The sequence below is a fragment of the Armigeres subalbatus genome, chromosome 3, assembly GCF_024139115.2.
Source record: "Armigeres subalbatus isolate Guangzhou_Male chromosome 3, GZ_Asu_2, whole genome shotgun sequence".
NCBI lineage: Eukaryota > Metazoa > Arthropoda > Insecta > Diptera > Culicidae > Armigeres > Armigeres subalbatus.
The window spans coordinates 143380474-143398160 of record NC_085141.1 but is presented as its reverse complement, the minus strand read 5'-3'; the positions used below and the strand labels follow the sequence as shown (position 1 = coordinate 143398160).

Here is a 17687-nt window from a genome sequence, read left to right as displayed (position 1 = left end):
TTTATGTTTTGCACCGAAAATGAATTTTTCACCCCCGCCTTCTTCTCGCCCATAAATTGGGCAGATTGAAACACCTAGCTGTGTATTCATCTTGGTTGGAAGCCAGAACGGTTAACCAGTTAATGCTAGTAAGCACGTCCGCGACACTGCAGTAATCTGCTTTCGAAAAGTTGTAGGAAACGGAAGTGGGATGAGCGCTGTTAACGGGTATTTGAAGGTTTTCGAAAGTGGCTGTCAACGGATGGCGATGAAAAACATTTTTTTAGAAGGGGGCAGGGCACCACCGAGATGAGAGGTGCATTATCTTGGGTGGATACAAAGCATAGGTCCAACGTGCGATGGTTCTCGTTGATTACGTTGTTTATCTGGGTTAGCATGGCTGCGCTGCAGCTATCGAGCAGTCCAGCGACACCGGCATGATATTGCGAGCGTTCAGGATCTGGATACAGAAAACCACTATGCGAAAGTATCCACCAAAAGCCAGGCAGGTTAAAGTCGCCCAGGATGCAAATCTCGTCAATTGGAGATGCAGTATCTAATATAGTGAAGACGGAAAGATTTTCATAATGATAGTGCCTTATGTTTATGTGTTTACACCTATTTTGTTGACAACATCCTTTTATGTATACTTTTTGTTTTATCAAATACTCATTGGGGAGTGAAAACATTCCACTAAAAAAGAGCTAAACAATTTTCTTGAATCACAGAACAGTTCTGCTGTTGTGCAATATGTGAAATGATTAGGATGAATTATTCAAACTGAATATTACAATTTTATACGTCCTAAAACTGCAATGTTGTCACGAGTCGAACGTTAATCAAAGCTGATTCGATCTGGAATTGAGTGTTAAGCTGGTAGCATTATCTATGCATTAAACCCTTCGAACTAAGCGAAATTTGGTGGCAGAACTTTGGAGAACACATAATGCCATTGTGGTGGTTCCTACTATATTGTGACTCACAAGTAAGTATGTAATGGTCGATAACTTTGATGAGAAGTGCAAGTGGAAGATGTCATTTTAATTAAGCAGACTGATTAGATTAATTATCAATTTTATCATAACAGCATCGCGAATCTATATAGCGTTTTATGATTCGTGGAATCGTTTAATATATCGAGCCTCATCATTTAGCATCGTTAACTTATTTTTTTAGGCATATACTCTTCGCTGCGTTCCTTTTAATCTAAATATTAAATCAACGACAGCTCGTATTCAACTCGCAGGTCCCAGACGACTGTCGAGCAATTTTCTCACTGCTGTTCGATTCATCGTTAATTTATTTTATTTTTTCGGAGGAAATTGTTTCGTAGCAACAGCCCGCTACAGGCAAAGCACGCGACGACAAAACAAAAGGAAATCATACTCTTAGGGAGCCCCGGGATTCATAGATTTTTAACCTGTACGAAGCGAACGGAACAAACAATTGATGTTGCTAGACACAGGTTGCAAGTAAATGCGCCCACAGACATAGAGATAGACATAACAAATTTTCGCTGATGTTTTTCACCATGATTTGGGCGTCATGAGCAGTCGCCTAGCATTCGGCTACCATTAGGTAATATTTAACGCTTATAAATCAGTTTACGACGGTTTATTATCGATTGTTATATGTGTGATGTTTCATTTATTTATTAACTTCTGTTAACATCTCTGGAAGCTTCTTATGCTCAGTAAACTCCTACGTACAAGACGGTTATTTTGACCAAAACGCTTGGAAGATATATTGTGTGTATGGTTGTCTCGTAAATCTCGTAAATCTAATATTATTTTTCTTAATTAGTGACTTCATTCAACGGGGTGTTACAGAGCCTATTTTCACTAATAACGTGTGTAGTGTATCAAAATGAAGTTAAAAATACAGCATTAAAAATAGAGTTGAAAATTTATGGCTTGCGTAAAAAACTAAACTGGATAGGAAACTTCGAGAAAATATTATTTTGTTCAGTGTTGGAAATTTTGTTTCGTCACTATACCAGCTAAGGCTATCAGTACACCTTTTGTCATGATGATAGGAACATAGTGGCCTTAGTCGGTATTCTATCCAGGATATTATACCGTTATCTGATGGCATTAGCCTAGGCGTTGGCTACGTGTAGCGAAAGTCAATCGAGTACATTTCTGCAGCAGCTATGCTCCACCAAGGTGATCGATGAAAGAGTAGGGTAACTGTAACAGTTTTGGCCATGTTCCTTATTTGGCCAGTTTGTCGCATAACTCCGAAAATAAACCAATTTCCGAAGCTACTGTGCCGAAAGGCTATCATTTCACTCCAATATCTAACTTTTCATAGAAGGCTCAGAGACCCATCAGGTATCAGGTATCAGAACGTCGGCTCAGGAGGCACGTTCCCCTCAATTTGGGAGATATGTGCTATCGCCTTCACTGGCCTTTCTCATCATTTACCTGACGGAAAATGAAGTGAAAAGGAGAAAGAAAGAGGAAGTGGAAGTTGGAAAGGAGAATGGAACAGGTTTCTGGAGAAGGAGGGTACAATCAATAACACATACATACGATGCATTTTGTAAAACGCAATGAAACGCGAAGCATAAAATATACTGGATAAGTCACACAATGCGAATGCATGTGATATACCATTTATATGAAAGCCAATTATGTAGACTCACATGCATTCAGCTAAGGACTAAAGAGAGGTGTCACAAAAACACTGAGGACGTAACAATGGACGAACGTCGAAGACGAAACACAGAGTGCACTGTGAAAAACGCATAATGCGAATCCATATAGGTGGCAATTTGTTGAAAACTAAGTAAAACACATATTCATAACCCCATTCTTATTGAACTTCACGTTGAGATTAACAACCCGAACCCAAACGTCAAGGACGAAACACAGAGTACACTGTGAAAAACTCATCATTGTACGTACATTGTAAAAAAAAATGCATAATGCGAATCCATATCCAGTATTTTGCGCTCGGTAATGGCGGCGTGAGTTCCCTCCAGTTTGACATTCAAGAGGTAGAAAACATTGGAACTCATCTAGTTCACTGTGGATAAAAAAAATTGTAAAGTAAACAAACGTCAACGAAAACAAGTATTCACGTTTTGGATATTATTTAGTTGTATAAAATTTGTAATTATCCCAATATTTTCTCATTTTCAGGCGTAAAATAGATGAAACAAAGGACACATTACGGACGACTGCTCCATATTTTTCTCAACTTTCTACGTGCACCAATTAAACTGAAGAATCCTGGATATGGAATTCGAAAGCTTCTCATATTTTTGCTACTTTATATAACTACAATGTCACTTCCATCGCAATGTAGTTTGCTCATATCATCAACCAAATAGTGTTTTATTGGTTTTCTCGAAAGGGCATTCTTTAATTTCATGAATTATATTATTCTTGTAGGATTCTACATGCGCGTTTGTACAATAAATCTTTATATAATTAAGCTTCAAGAGCTTCTGAAAAAATACCATCCGTTGAATATGTGCAATATCGTTATGCAAGTTGTATTTCCAAATAACAAAACCGGTTCATGCGATCATTTTTATCCCGATTATCCTTAACTTCAATCTAATCAAATAGATGAACGATTATGCACAGAACTTCGACATTAAACATTGCAAACTTCTGAAGTAAGGCCACACATGGGAAAAATCCAACTCGGTTTTCAACTAGATGGATAATATAGTTATGTTAATGAACTGATTTTGTGAAAGACATTGGCTACTTAGAGATGTTGCAAATAGACAAATAACTGTAAATATATCAGAAATGCAAGGTGCCCAATGATCTAAACGCGGGTTTAAAAACCTTTTTTTTAGACTTATTTTACGAATAAAGTATCGTATGGTTAGTTGATTCCGGCTTCTCGGACGTGAGTCGCCTATTTATTTCAAACCTAATGAAACAGTGAAACTTTCGAGCGGTACACATACATAACTTCCCTTGTCTGGTCTATTAATTAATAATTAAATAGTATAATAAAGAAATATACACACAATCTTCTGCTTGTGAGCAATTCATAAATTTGTTCTCATTTCAAAAATTGATAACTGGTCGAAATCAGATCAGCTGTCTTTAGTATCCTCTACGATTTTTGGCACGAAAGACTTGATACTTTGCATGGTTATTTATCTATCCATGTATTATGGCTTTCATATTCCTAGAAGGTAAAATGGAAAAATATCAAAAAATGCATGAAAAAACTATGTATCAACCCATGAATAACATGCAGGAAATTTTTGACGTCTTGTTGTTTTTCATGCAATCTGGTGAGTGCCAATGTTATTTAATTAATCAAGGCCTACATTGATCAAAATAAGTAAATATTTTCTACCTCTTGAATGTCAAAAAGGCACTCACTCGGCAGCCATTATCGAGCGCAAAATACTGGATAGGTGAAAGTTTGTTGAAAACTAAGTAAAACACATATTCATAACCCCAGTCTTATTTAACCTCACGTTGAGATTGAACAAGAGTAGCCGAAGTCGAACGTCAAGGACGTGACACAGAGTACACTGTGAAAAACGCATAATGCGAATCCTTATAGGTAACATACAGAAAGGACATTGTAAAAAAACGCATAATGCGAATCCATATAGGTGACAATTTGTTGAAAAACTAAGTAAAAAAAAACATATTCATAACCCCACCCTTATTCAACCTCAAGTTGAGATTAAACAAGAGTAGCTGAAGCCGAACGTCAAAGACGAAACATAGATTACACTGTGAAAAACGCATAATGTGAATCCATATAGGTGACAAGCACAAAGTACAATGTAAAAAAAAACGCATAGTGCGAATCCATATAGGTGACAATTTGTTGAAAATCTGAGTAAAAAAAACCCAGATTAATCCACCTAGCAGTGATGATGCCTTTCTCGTGCATTATAAAATATATTGAAAAAATCACTTTAAAAAGGTCAAAAAAGCTCTTTGGGTGAATAGATCACATTTTTCGATCATTTTTAATATTTTGCCTTGCCACCATTCAAAAACAATTTTTTTGATTTTTTTTCCAAGGGGGACCTGTGGGAAAAACAATGATGTTTCAATAATTCCGAAAAGCAATGATCGGGCCCATTTTCAATAGCAAACAATTCCCTGTCGAATGCAACTTGTTGCGAGTAAATCGGATAATTCTAAGTTCTAAAACGTGTGTCTACAAAATTTGTACACATACACATACATACACAAAAAAAACAGACGTCACCTCAGTTTGTCGAGCTGAGTAGATCGGTATATAACACTATGGGTCTCCGGGCCTTCTATCAAAAGTTTTTTTGGAGCAATCATATAGCCTTTCGGTACAACTTTGTTGTACGAGAAAGGAAAAAATGCATATGTTACATGTAAATAGTACAATAATTAGCGCAGCGGCACGTTTTAAAAAATACATTATAAAATACAATATGGATTAACTGTCCAGACAGCGCGTCTGTCGTTGTTTTAGGGCCGATTCCCACGTAGTGTTTTTTCACCAATGTAATATTAAAGTTCAATAAAACTAGTTGTATGTCATACATTGATTTTGCATGCCTTTGTGTAATAATTGTACAAGTACATTTGTGAAAATTAACAACACAATTCACATAAATATCAATGGAAAAAAGCCGCATAATATGGAAATAATGAGGTGTATGAAAACGAACGTTATGTTCAAATCACCCAAATGCCCAGTTAGCCTCAATGACACGCCTCTTCTTTCCTTCCAAAGCAGGAAAAAAATGGCAGCAAACGTAACGAGCGCACGAGAAAGCATGTATGAATGCGATTTTTATTTCCAACGATGAAATTTTTACAACTGTGTTGATGCGAGCGGATAAAGTCATCGGCTTCGGTCTCTATAGCGCGTGTGTTAGTTTTCGTGTTCCACATTTGAAGCTTTGGAAAGCTTTGCTTGAGAGGTTAGCATCATCAATAAAGCACGAAAGAAGCAACACAAACTTTAATGCTGTCAGTATACACGGTGCGAAATTTATTCATTGAATGTGGAAATGCTACACACTTAATTTGTTTTACTCAATATTGTGCGGTTACTTGCTGAGTTTTTTTTTACTTTATTAAACTGTTTTTTTAATCTACAGATTATATTCAACACCATACTTGCTAAATGGACACGGTCGGTTAAAGTGGCTGGTCCTTATTGCCTGATTTTCTCAAAATTGCACGCGGCGAACCTTTCATGAAAGGTACCGCCGCGCTTTCTGCACCCCGTTTACTTGATTCTTATGGATGAATAGCATTGCGGTGTATCGTTTGTCGCGGCCGTACCTTTCGACAGTCATTCGCCGCGTGAAGTTTTGTGCAAGTACCCATTTGGGAACATTACAAACGCCGCGCAGTGTATCATATCCAGAAAATCTGACAATAAAGTGTTCGTGAAAGTAGTCGTTAGATTATTCGCTGTTGGTTTGAGCGAGACAGAGTATATGACAAAAAATCAACCAGCAACTTGCGGTTTTTGGTTCGAAATGAACGTTTGTCAGCAATGGAATAATCCATCTAGATTTTCTACTAAGATGGCTTTTTGCTGTACTATAAATCTCGCATAACTTTTCAAAGGACCTAAGTAACATTTTTTTCATGAATTAATTTAAATAGCGCCATCAACAGAACAACATTAAAACTATTGATAGCAGTATTCAAATTAATACATGAAAAAATGTTACTTAGGTCTTTTTGAAAAGTTAAGCGAGAATTCATGAAAAATGTTACTTAGGTCCTTTTGAAAAGTTATGCGAGAAATGTAATAGAAATGCATGAAGCCAAATAGGACTTTTTGGGAACTTGCAAGTGTTCTTATTGTTAAGTTGACTTTTGTCAATTTATTGGTCAATACTTAAAAGGTGCTGTAAAAAGAAAAGTGCATACTTAGGTTTTCCAAATCTGATGCAGACTATCTTTTGAAAAGGGTCAAACTTGTTTTTACTGATTTTTCAAATGGATATAATCGATAAACGACGCTTCCTACAAAAAGTGTTGTATGGGTGACTGTCGCAAAATCATTCAAACTTTCTAATAAAACTTTTGAAAAACTCTAAATAGAACCCTACACTAAAAAATCAATTTAAAAAATAAAAGTTAATTTGCAAAAAACGCTCTTTTTGATTTGGAAGAAATTTTGTCTCAAGATAGGTGATTATATTCCTACCAACCGTCAATACATCGCAAGCCGGGCACTTTTAAGGGAAAAAGTTTTTCTAACAAAACTTTTTCTTGACGGAATTGATTTTTCAGTGTCTTTAAAGGGGTGGATTTAACATATGTATACATATATACTCATATTAAGTATTCCTGTACAGTTAGGCAGGGTACAATGTTTTGGTCGTAACTGGTCGCAACTAAAGAAGCTAATAATGGAATATAATATTTTTTGAAGATATAAACCCCTTTTAATATTACTCTTAATTTAAAACAAACTATATTTAGTGACTAAATTAGACAATGTATCATACAAATAGCTTTGCTTGGGGTTCTATAACGATGGCTTTCACTGGTTTAGTTTCAGATGAAAATACACTGAAAATAATTCCGACAAGAAAAAGTTTTTGTTAGAAAAACTTTTTTTTCCTTAAGAGTGCCCAGCTTGCGATGTATGGACGGTTGGTAGGGAACATAATCACCTATCTTGAGACAAAATTTCATTTAAATAAAAAAGAGCATTTTTTCGCAAATCGACTTTAAATTTTTAAACTGATTTTTTTCAGTGTAGGGCTCAATTTGGATTGTTTCCGATATTTTCACTAGAAATTTTGACTGATTTTGCGATGGTCACCCATACAACACTTTTTTGTGGGATGCGTCGTTTTTCTATTATATCCATTTGAAAATATTAGCAAAAAAAATTTCAGCTCTTTTCAAAGGATAGTCTAGATTAAATTTGGAAAAACATTTTTGTTTTCATTTCGGATCATCTGGTGATTTTTCATTTCTCATTTTTCATTTCTTACTTCTTACTTTTCACTCCTCACTTCGCACTTCTCACGTCTCACTTTTCACTTATCACTGCTCACTTCGGCCCATAGGGGAAAGAAATGGCAGAAATGACGCTTAACTTTTAAAAAGAACATATGTCACCTTTTTTCATGAATTAATTTGTGTACCGCAATCAAAAGCTATCATATTGGTCTGTTGATCGCAATATTAAAATTCATTCATGAAAATATGTTTCTTAGGTCATTTTGAAAAAATAAACTAGAATTTTCAGTGTATACATGAAATCTTAAAATAGGTACTTTTAACTCATTAATGGGTTTCTATGTTTCTTTGTGAAGTTTTTTGCTTCCGTGTAAGCTGTGTATTCTATGCTGTCAGTGTGCCGGTTTCGAATAAATTGTGTCTTGGGAGAACATAACCTAGAAAATCGATAGCTTATTTGTTACGAAATAATGATGTCTCATAACTCTTTGAATATTTACTATTTTTTGAGCCGTGCCATCATTATGAAATTCAATAGCGAACAAGAAGAAAACATTCCCCATCGAATGCAACTTGTTGTAGCAAAATCGATTCAGGTTTAGTACTAGAAAAATTGTCTAATGTTTCAATGTGCACACACATACGCACACACACACGGACACACACACGGACAGACAGACATTTGCTCAGTTTGTCGAGCTGAATCGAATGGTATATAATACTATGGGTCTACAAGCGCTCTATAAAAAGTACGTTTTGGGAGTGAAATGAAAGCCTTTCAGGTACAACTTTGTTGTACGAGAAAGGCAAAACGTATTCATAACCCCACCCTTATTCAACCTCAAGTTGAGATTAAACAAGAGTAGCTGAAGCAGAACGTCAAAGACGAAACACAGACTACACTGTGAAAACGCATAATGCAAATCCATATAGGTGACAGACACAAAGTGCATTGTAAAAAAATGCATCATGCGAATCCATATAGGTAACAATTTGTTGTAAAACTAAGAAACATATTCATAATCCCACACTCACGTTGAGATTGAACAAGAGTAGCCATAGCCGAACGTCAAAGACGAGACACAGAGTACACTGTGAAAAACGCATAATGCGGATCCATGTAGGTAACATACACAAAGTACATTGTAAAAAACGCATAATGCGAATCCATATAGGAGACAATTTGTCGAAAACTAAGTAAAACACATATTCATAACCCCACTCTTATTCAACCTCACGTTGAGATTGAATAAGAGTAGCCGATTATCTCGGAGAAGTAAAAAGTCAACTACGCCATAGCTCCGGTTAGCGCACCGAGGGCTAAATACTGTGAAGGGGGCCCTGGTGCTTCACAGACTCCGTTTGCGGTTAGGTTCTTATTAGACCCCCTACCCATTCATTCGTAGGCACGGTAAGCATAAAGCCGCATCACACCGAGAATTATTGGTCACCTGTATGGTGGACTTTTACCACTGGAACAGGCAATCCGTAATGTTATTCTTAGCCAGATAACCAGCTGCCGACACCACACGGCTATCTAGGCTGTTCGAGGAGAGAAGCTGACATTGACTTTACGTCAACTCTCAATGTGGCCGAATAGCCCGTAAGATGATCGTAAGGTGATCGATGAAAGAATAGAGTAACTGTACCAGTTTTTGGCCATGTTCCTTATTTGGCCAGTTTGGCCAGGGCGAGGCCGAGTGTCCGAACCGGTGTAAATACTGTCTGAAGCAACCATGGCCAGTAAGGACCTGGGTCAGGTGGAAAGTGATTTCCCCATGGCGCCTCTTGATCCTCGTACCTAACTCCGGTATCAACCTATGTGTCCATCTACCCTTAGTGGAACTGTCCCACGCACGCTGCCATTTGACCATTGAGGCCAACCTGACAATCCTACGGATGTCTCTAGTGCCGCGCATTTCGAAGCACTCTATGTATTCACCGATAACGATGTCAATAGGCATCATACCGGTGATGACGCAAAGTGCATCGTGCGACACGGTACGGTATGCGCTCGCAACTCTTAGGCACATGAGCCTATACGTACTTTCTAACTTCGTTCTGTAGCAGTTAATACGCAGGGCCGTGCCCCAAGCTGGTCCCCCATACCTCAGTATGGACAGAGCAACGCTAGCCAGAAGCTTGCGCTTGCTGGCATAAACCGCAGAGCTATTGGACATCATCCGGGACAATGCCACTATAGCTGTGGAGGCACGCTTGCAGGCGTAATTGACGTGGCTACCAAAGGTGAGCTTATCGTCGATCATTACCCCCAAGAGTTTGATGGAGCGTTCAGAGGTGACCGTGCAGTTGCCTGCCCTTATCACCGCTTGTTGCTCCGACTTTCGGTTGTTAACAACAACCACCTCAGCCTTGTGGTGAGCCAGTTCTAACTTCCTGGAACTCATCCACTCCTCCACAATTGCGATCGAGTGGGCTGCAGTCAACTCCACCTCTTCGATCGATTCGCCGTAGACCTCCAGCGTAATATCGTCAGCGAAGCCGACGATTACCACGCCCACCGGGACCTTCAACCTCAAGACACCGTCGTACATGACGTTCCATAACACCGGACCCAGTATGGAACCTTGCGGAACCACTGAGGTTATGTCAACGCACTTCCGACCCGCCTCCGTGTCGTATACCAGTACTCGATTCTGGAAGTAGCTTCCGAGAATCTTGTACAGGTACTCGGGATTTCCAAGACGCAGGAGCGCATCTGCAATAGCTGCCCAACTGGCACTATTGAAAGCATTCCTCACGTCGAGAGTCACTACTGCACAATAGCGAACTCCCCTCCTCTTACGCTGGATACCTATCTCCGCGGATTTGGTAACCGACAAGATAGCGTCTACGGTCGACTTACCCTTTCGGAATCAGCTCATGCATGCACGAACATGCCCGCGTCTTCAGCATCTGTAGCACTTTTATTATAGTTTTATTGCACTACACATTTGTTTCGACCGCGGTCACTGTACTGGTTCTATTGTTCTACTTTTGTGCGAATTACCGCACAAAAGTAGAGCGTGAAAACCAACCGCACTGGAAGACGGTCGAAACGAGCGTAGAATAACACGGTGGCAGACCTTCGTACAAATACTTCAAAAGCTTAAAAAAGGCTGCTACATACTAGAACAGATGAATACGGAATAGAGCGACGGCTGATCTTCAAGGCCGGCAGGATATGGCAGCAGGTACTACATATGTCCAAGGGCTATACGACCCCTCCCAACGGCCACTGCGAGTTAGGGGGCCTGCTCTGCTAGGACGTGGAAGGTTTGGCAGTGGGCTCTGTTAAACCTCTACAAAAAGCTACATGTGTCCGCAAGGAGGTCCTATAAAAGTGACCGTGTCCCTACTTCGGTAGGGTAGTGGGTGTGCTGCTTCAGCAGATCTGCTTATGTTGAGGCAGGAGTGGCGTAGTGCGTCTATTGTCACCTCGAAGCACGGCAGAAATTTGAATGTGAACTGCGTATGCTGAGGCAATAGTGAGGTAGCGTAGTATGGCTGATCGGTCGCTACATAATGCTATAGATACCTCCAGGCATGCCAGTGGAATGTTAGGGTGAGCAGCCAAATAAGACTCAAGGGCGAGTGGCAACTACTATTTACGCGTGTGCTGGGTCAGTGCATGATGCATTACTCATTGTAAAAAAATAAATAAAAAAGGCCTAGAGGTTAACAATAATTGACAATAATCGAATGACGTACCTTAACCGTTTTTGACGAAAAATTAAATAATATCGAAAGAGACTAACAACTAAGAAAAACACTCCTTCGTGAGACTCAGCATGCAGTACCCAAAAAATGGAATAACCATAACGCTAAACACATCATCCATAAGGCTTGCTGATGTTTAGTCATCTCTCTCTTGCACGCGCACAGGATAGGATAGGATTTGTTTTCATCGGAAAACGCTTTGATAGCTAGAAACGTGTTGTAATGTTCTTGAATACGAGATGTTTAAGGTACTCCAAAACGATCTCAAGTTCTGCCCAACTTATCTAGCAGATCAACCGAGGCTTATGCAATGTTCTCATCGTCGGCATACACCCAATCCGGTCCAATAGCCATATGCACATACTGTAAGCTCAATTTTTTTGAATGCGAGGTGTTCATGGTACTCCAAAACGTTCTCGAAATCAGTTCAAAGTATCCACCAGATCAATCATGACTTTTACAATGTTCTTATCGTCAGTTCCATGAAAAAAGATGTCCAAGGTCCTCCCATATATCTAGCAGACGCACAACAACTAAGGAGGTGTTTGTGTCGAACAATGTCCATTCAAATGTGGCTGCGAATTTTTTTTTTCGTTGGGGCGTAGAACCACTGCGTTCACAAACCACAAAGGCCTGCAATGGCTTGTACAAGTGATGAGTCATACAATGTTGAGCTACCGTACGAGACAGACGCCAGTCTTGTACCTCCGGGTTCTTGTTTGGTTTTTTCTTCGTGTTGTTTTTTTTTCGTGCGAAAGTGTCAGTGACGAAAGCATAACTTCAACTAGTTAGCGGAGCTCGAACTGATCAGTTGCAACGCAATTGAGTATCCGTGAAATAAGTTTTCGCGTGTTTTCTTAGAAAAAAATCACGTGTTTGCAAAACCAGTGTCATCGTGCGCATCTGTCGAATTGGGCTGCATCACTGTCCCCCGAACCTCCTGTCTCCCGTGGTGCGTTTGTTTTTGTTCAGAGTAAGTCCTAGTCAGCAGCAGACGTCGATCGGATCATCGCCGCCAGCGCAGCCATTCATTTGCTGTGTGCGGTTGGTGAGAAGGCCAACACATACGCCTCGGGTTAGTTCCGTTCGTTCCACATGCCATCGTCTGGTGCGTAATGCAGCAATCGCTCAAACGAAACCATCAAACCCGACGCCTACAGTTCCTCTGTTACTTTTGATCTGAAGCAGGAGGTTCATGAAATACCAGACTTCCTTCGTCCGGAGCATCGTGAAGAGTGAAACTTTCTTACGGATGGGTCAAAATAGGATGACTCCACTGGTTTCGATGTTTTCAACGTGTTTCATAGCGCTCAAAGAGCTTGGCTCCGTGTATACTGCTTAACTCGCATCTATACACTATTCTCTCGAGCAAATCGCATCCTTGCTTCCTGACCATTTTCTCATCTTTACCGACAGTCTAAGTTCTATGGAGGCTTTTCGTTCAATGAAACCGGCTATGCATTCAACGTATCTTCTGAATAGGTTACGGAAAGCTTTGAGTGCTTTATCAAAACGGCCTTACACAATCACCATGGCTTGGGTCCCTTCTCATTGCTCGATCCCCGAAAATGAGAAAGCGGATTCTCTGTCTAAGATGGGCGCTATAGAAGGATACGCTCGGCAAATCAGTTTCGATGTTTTTTTCTCATTAGTTCGCCAGGAAACCTCGAACAGCTAGCAACCAAAATGAACATATGGGGAAATAGGTAGATGGCCATGATTCAAAAAATTAAATTTGGTACCGTCAACTGGGGGGAAGATGATCATTTTTAAGATAAAACATGCAATAATAATGTGTGTTTACATTTTAAATCGAAACAAATATTTTCAAAACATGTACTGCTATACGTTGCAATAATCAACAACTTTAGTTTTCTGAAATGCGTTCGCATTTATTAAAATAAATAAAATTATCACACATTTTTTGAGTAATCTGGTTTGGGGTGAAGTTGATCAAGAAAGCTCTACTAAAATCATTATGACCTAGTAGTCAAAATACACTAAGTTATTTGTATGAATGTTGAATTTACTACGTAAAGAAGTCTAAGAAGTCAATATTTGAAATGAAAATAACGTCATTTATGACTATCTCTCTCTTTCTTCCACAAAATACATTTTCATGATTATAATCGAAAAACTCGGATTTCTACCTAGCGGAAACATTACTTGAACGAAGAATATTGTTGACTACCGTTTCATAAAAAAAATGGCACTTTTGACTGACACATCAAATGATCATCTTCACCTCAATGATCATCTTCCCCCCAGTTGACGGTACTTCATTCCATGGACCGAGCCGAATGGAGAAGACTCTTATATACCGCACAGGCCACTTCGGCCTTAGTCTGAATAAATAAATAAATAAATTTGACGTAGGACTTACGTCTTTCTTCACTAGGTGTCATTTTTTCAGAAGGCAATCTCTGTGTATGCGGCGCAGATTATCAGGACTTTGAGCATGTCGTGTGGGCGTGCGATGAGCATCGTGGCCCCAGATCTGCGCTTATCGAATATCTCAGGGTCCGTGGAAAGCAGCCAAAACCTATAGAGTAGAGTGGGGCAAGAGTGCGCGTGGGGTAAGAGTACGTTTTCGATTTTTTGAAGTAATGAAAAAAGATAAACTAGCAGCACTGCATCAGTTTGACAGGTATTCTGGCCAACTATTATCATGTGTAATTGTAAACGATTTGAATAAACGACAAGGGAGATATGTAGTTAGATAACTTTTTGGTCATTTTGCTAAAAATAATTGGGTTTCTGCAACTAGTATTTCATTACCATATATACGTTCAATCAGGTGAACATTATACCATTTCGATAACCTATTATATGAATTTTCAAGTTATGATGTCAAACCCATATCTCCGGTCGAAATAAGACTTCTTCCAAAGCGTAAAGATCCACAACTAAGAAAAAAGGGACAGAATTCGAAATTATCACAAATTTTTAGGATAAGTTGAAGTAATTCGATGTTAGAAAGGACTTAGCGAACAAAGCACTGAAGCAAAATAATGAAATTGTATTATGACTTGTTGTACAACTAAACATAGTACGAAAACACAATTTCATCAAAATGATAATTTCATTTAATCAAAAGAAACATTCATAAATTACGCAACGTTTAGCTGGGAGGGGTTGCGAGATGTATGACGATCCATACAATTTTTAGAGGATTCATACAAAAAGTGTAAGATAGGGGGAGGGGTGATGAAATAGCCAAATTTTATGTTACGTGTTTGGTGGACTTTCTTTAAGGAAAATGCCTTTGTATTCGCCACGCGAAACCTGATATATATTTTTACCTCTGTAGTTTTTTGTATATATAAAAAAACAATGGTTTTTCGTATGAAAGTGCACATTTTTATGACCCCCTCCCCCTTTAAGAGTTACGTAATCTTTAAACATTCCCTAATATATGCTCATTAAACATCAATTAAATGTTATTAACTCTTATTTGTGTTAATATATACTTAAAGCACATGATTGGATAAATGCGTACTCTTACCCCACCCGATGCGCACTTTTACCCCACTGGTGGGGTAAGAGTGCGTTTTTCACTTGTCTTGCAATAAGGGTTCTACTAAAACGAATCTCAATAATTTCAATATTTTTTCCACTGGGTAACATAAAGGAAGAGTATATGAATCATCGACACTGATTTGATATGCAGAAGCTTGCTTCATAAGGGCCATATGATCGATTGAAAACTAAGTGCGTACTCTTGCCCCACTCTACTCTAAGGGAAGTGTTGGCGGGTCGTGATCTCGAATACATGTCCCTTGTTCACCATTTTTGAATGTTACTGATGTTAGACTGTAATCGTCGTTCACCCAGCTGTATTAAAAACATGATTCCGGCTCCGTAACGCTGCACGGCAAATGAGCCTTCCAAATAAGTCAGCGGTTCTCAACCTGGCGTACATGTATCCCTGGGGGTACAATCGCTAGCCCCATGGGGTACCTCGGAAAAAAATGTTTAATAGCGGATGTATTACAATACCAATAAAAAACTTATTGATAAAGTTTTGATAATTGTGTAATTCTTTATTCCACAACTTTGTATTGTACATATGCATGGTGATCAGTAAATCAATTAAATCCTGCCCACAACAACCAGCACAGTAAATGAAAAGCTGTAGGACAAAAGATCAAAAGGACAAAACGTCGGGTGACTAAAATCTACAATCTAAAAGTTCGGAAGCCTCCATTTGGGAGGCATGAAGGCTGTTTCCGAAAAGCTCAGTAGCTTTGTTGCTAGAGGCTTGGAAGCATCCTTCCTAGGAGCTCGTAAGCTTCCTTTCAAGAGGCTCGGAAGTCTCCTTTCAAAAGGCTCGGAAGCCTACTTTTGAAAGATTTTTTTTTAATTCCCAACGTTTCGGCATGTATTCTCGGCCTTCTCCAGGAAGTTACAGTTTTAACTACATGTATCTAGTGTTAACTCAACTGGCATAAGTCAGCATCATCATCGACGGAACAATGGGTGTAGTGGATATCCTAAGGATAGATAGTTATAACCGAATCAATGAGTATAATATAATTCAGTTTTCGTATACTTCAGTCTTTTACCAGCATTATAAGTAAATGAAACAGATTTTTACTCTTTGGATCCAATCTCACCTTCTGACCCAGTGTATCCCCGATGGCGGTATAAAGGAATCAAATGACAGAATTAGACATAATAGATATACACAAATTACCTGTTAATAATTTCATCCAGCTATGTATATCAGTTCAATCAGTTTTTCTCAGCGCCACCGTTCGTACCAGCTGCGATGAATTTTCGTCCTTCCGAAAGTTAAGGTTCTCGATGAAGAATTTTCACTTCTACTATAGAAATATGTTCTACAAATGTACTACACAGCGGGCTATAGTAAACACGCACGCTAGACCCAAACACCCTGCAACAGTGACTACGTGCGAGAAAATTAGGAGTTGCAGTAATTTGATCCGCGGATAAGCACTTGACTGCTGCAGTTTTCACCACTGCACTGCCATCGCTACCGCCGTACGACCACAGATAGTTAACCTGAAGGCTGTTTTCTTCGAATCATTAATTTTTTGCCTTTTGCTTCCATTTTTACGCATTGCTTCGTACCGAATGGGGACACATTTTACGTGTTTGCTGCTTGGCCTTGAGATTGGCACACGAATAGAGGTACCCTCGGTGATGCTGATGATGATGCTCAATTACATGACGACCTGGCATCACACGCACGACGAATAGAACACATTCAATTTACAGAGTCATTCTATAATTTATAAATTAATTCTGGCTAAAGTAGACTCACTAGCACCCACGAAGTTGGTTTTCCCTCTAGTAGGGTGGTAGCACTATGGCAACGCCTGAGATCAAAGGAATATGAACATCACCTTGGGGGCGCACTGGGTGGGTGGGACGCTTTGGAGAGATGACTTTTCCGCTGTTTCCTTCCGACGGGATGTGTCACGAAAAACTGAGAGCAGTGCTGTCCAGACGGGTGCCTAAATACAGGCGATGTGCTGTGCAGATGCGAGAGCGGCGGATGCCTTGTGGCTAAGTGGAGAATCAGAGAGTGTCTCACTGTGGTGGTGAGCATGTTTTCCTGCACTGGTGGGAAATCCAGTTTGGAAGTATGTGAAAAATACAGTAGTGGGCAAATGTATTGCACTTCGGTGAAAATTGAAAGCTTTGCAAGGTGGACAACAGAAAATATTTACGGTAAAATGTTAGGATTATATGAAACAGTGCATAATTAACAAGCATGAGGAAGATCAACCAACAAGTTATTTTATTTTATTTTATTTAGCGCACAATATATTTTTGAAACCTCAATTTCAATAAAAAATAGCAACAGACAACTATCAACTGTCAACTTTTCATTATAGTTTTGCTGCTCCGCAGCTATATAATCTTCATTAAATGAACATGGTGCAACAAACTAGGCCATTGTGCGTGGACGAAGAGGGTACGAAGATAAGCTACAAACAGAGCTTATAATAAATTAAAATTAAAATTTATTAAAAAGCTTATAATAAATTCTACTGACAAAATGTAATTAAAATCTAATTGATGTATGATACGGAAAAAAATCCG

General features: G+C 39.1%; 1 protein-coding gene across 1 annotated transcript in view; it reads right to left on the bottom strand.

The window, feature by feature from the left end:
* The window catches only part of LOC134227087 (uncharacterized), a 51604-nt gene extending 34577 nt beyond the window's left edge, over window positions 1–17027 (bottom strand). The window contains exon 1 of the mRNA XM_062708330.1: window positions 16312–17027. The gene's annotated coding sequence lies outside the window, so the exon portion shown is untranslated. The remainder of the gene's footprint in view (window positions 1–16311) is intronic.
* Between the last annotated feature and the right edge of the window lie 660 nt (window positions 17028–17687).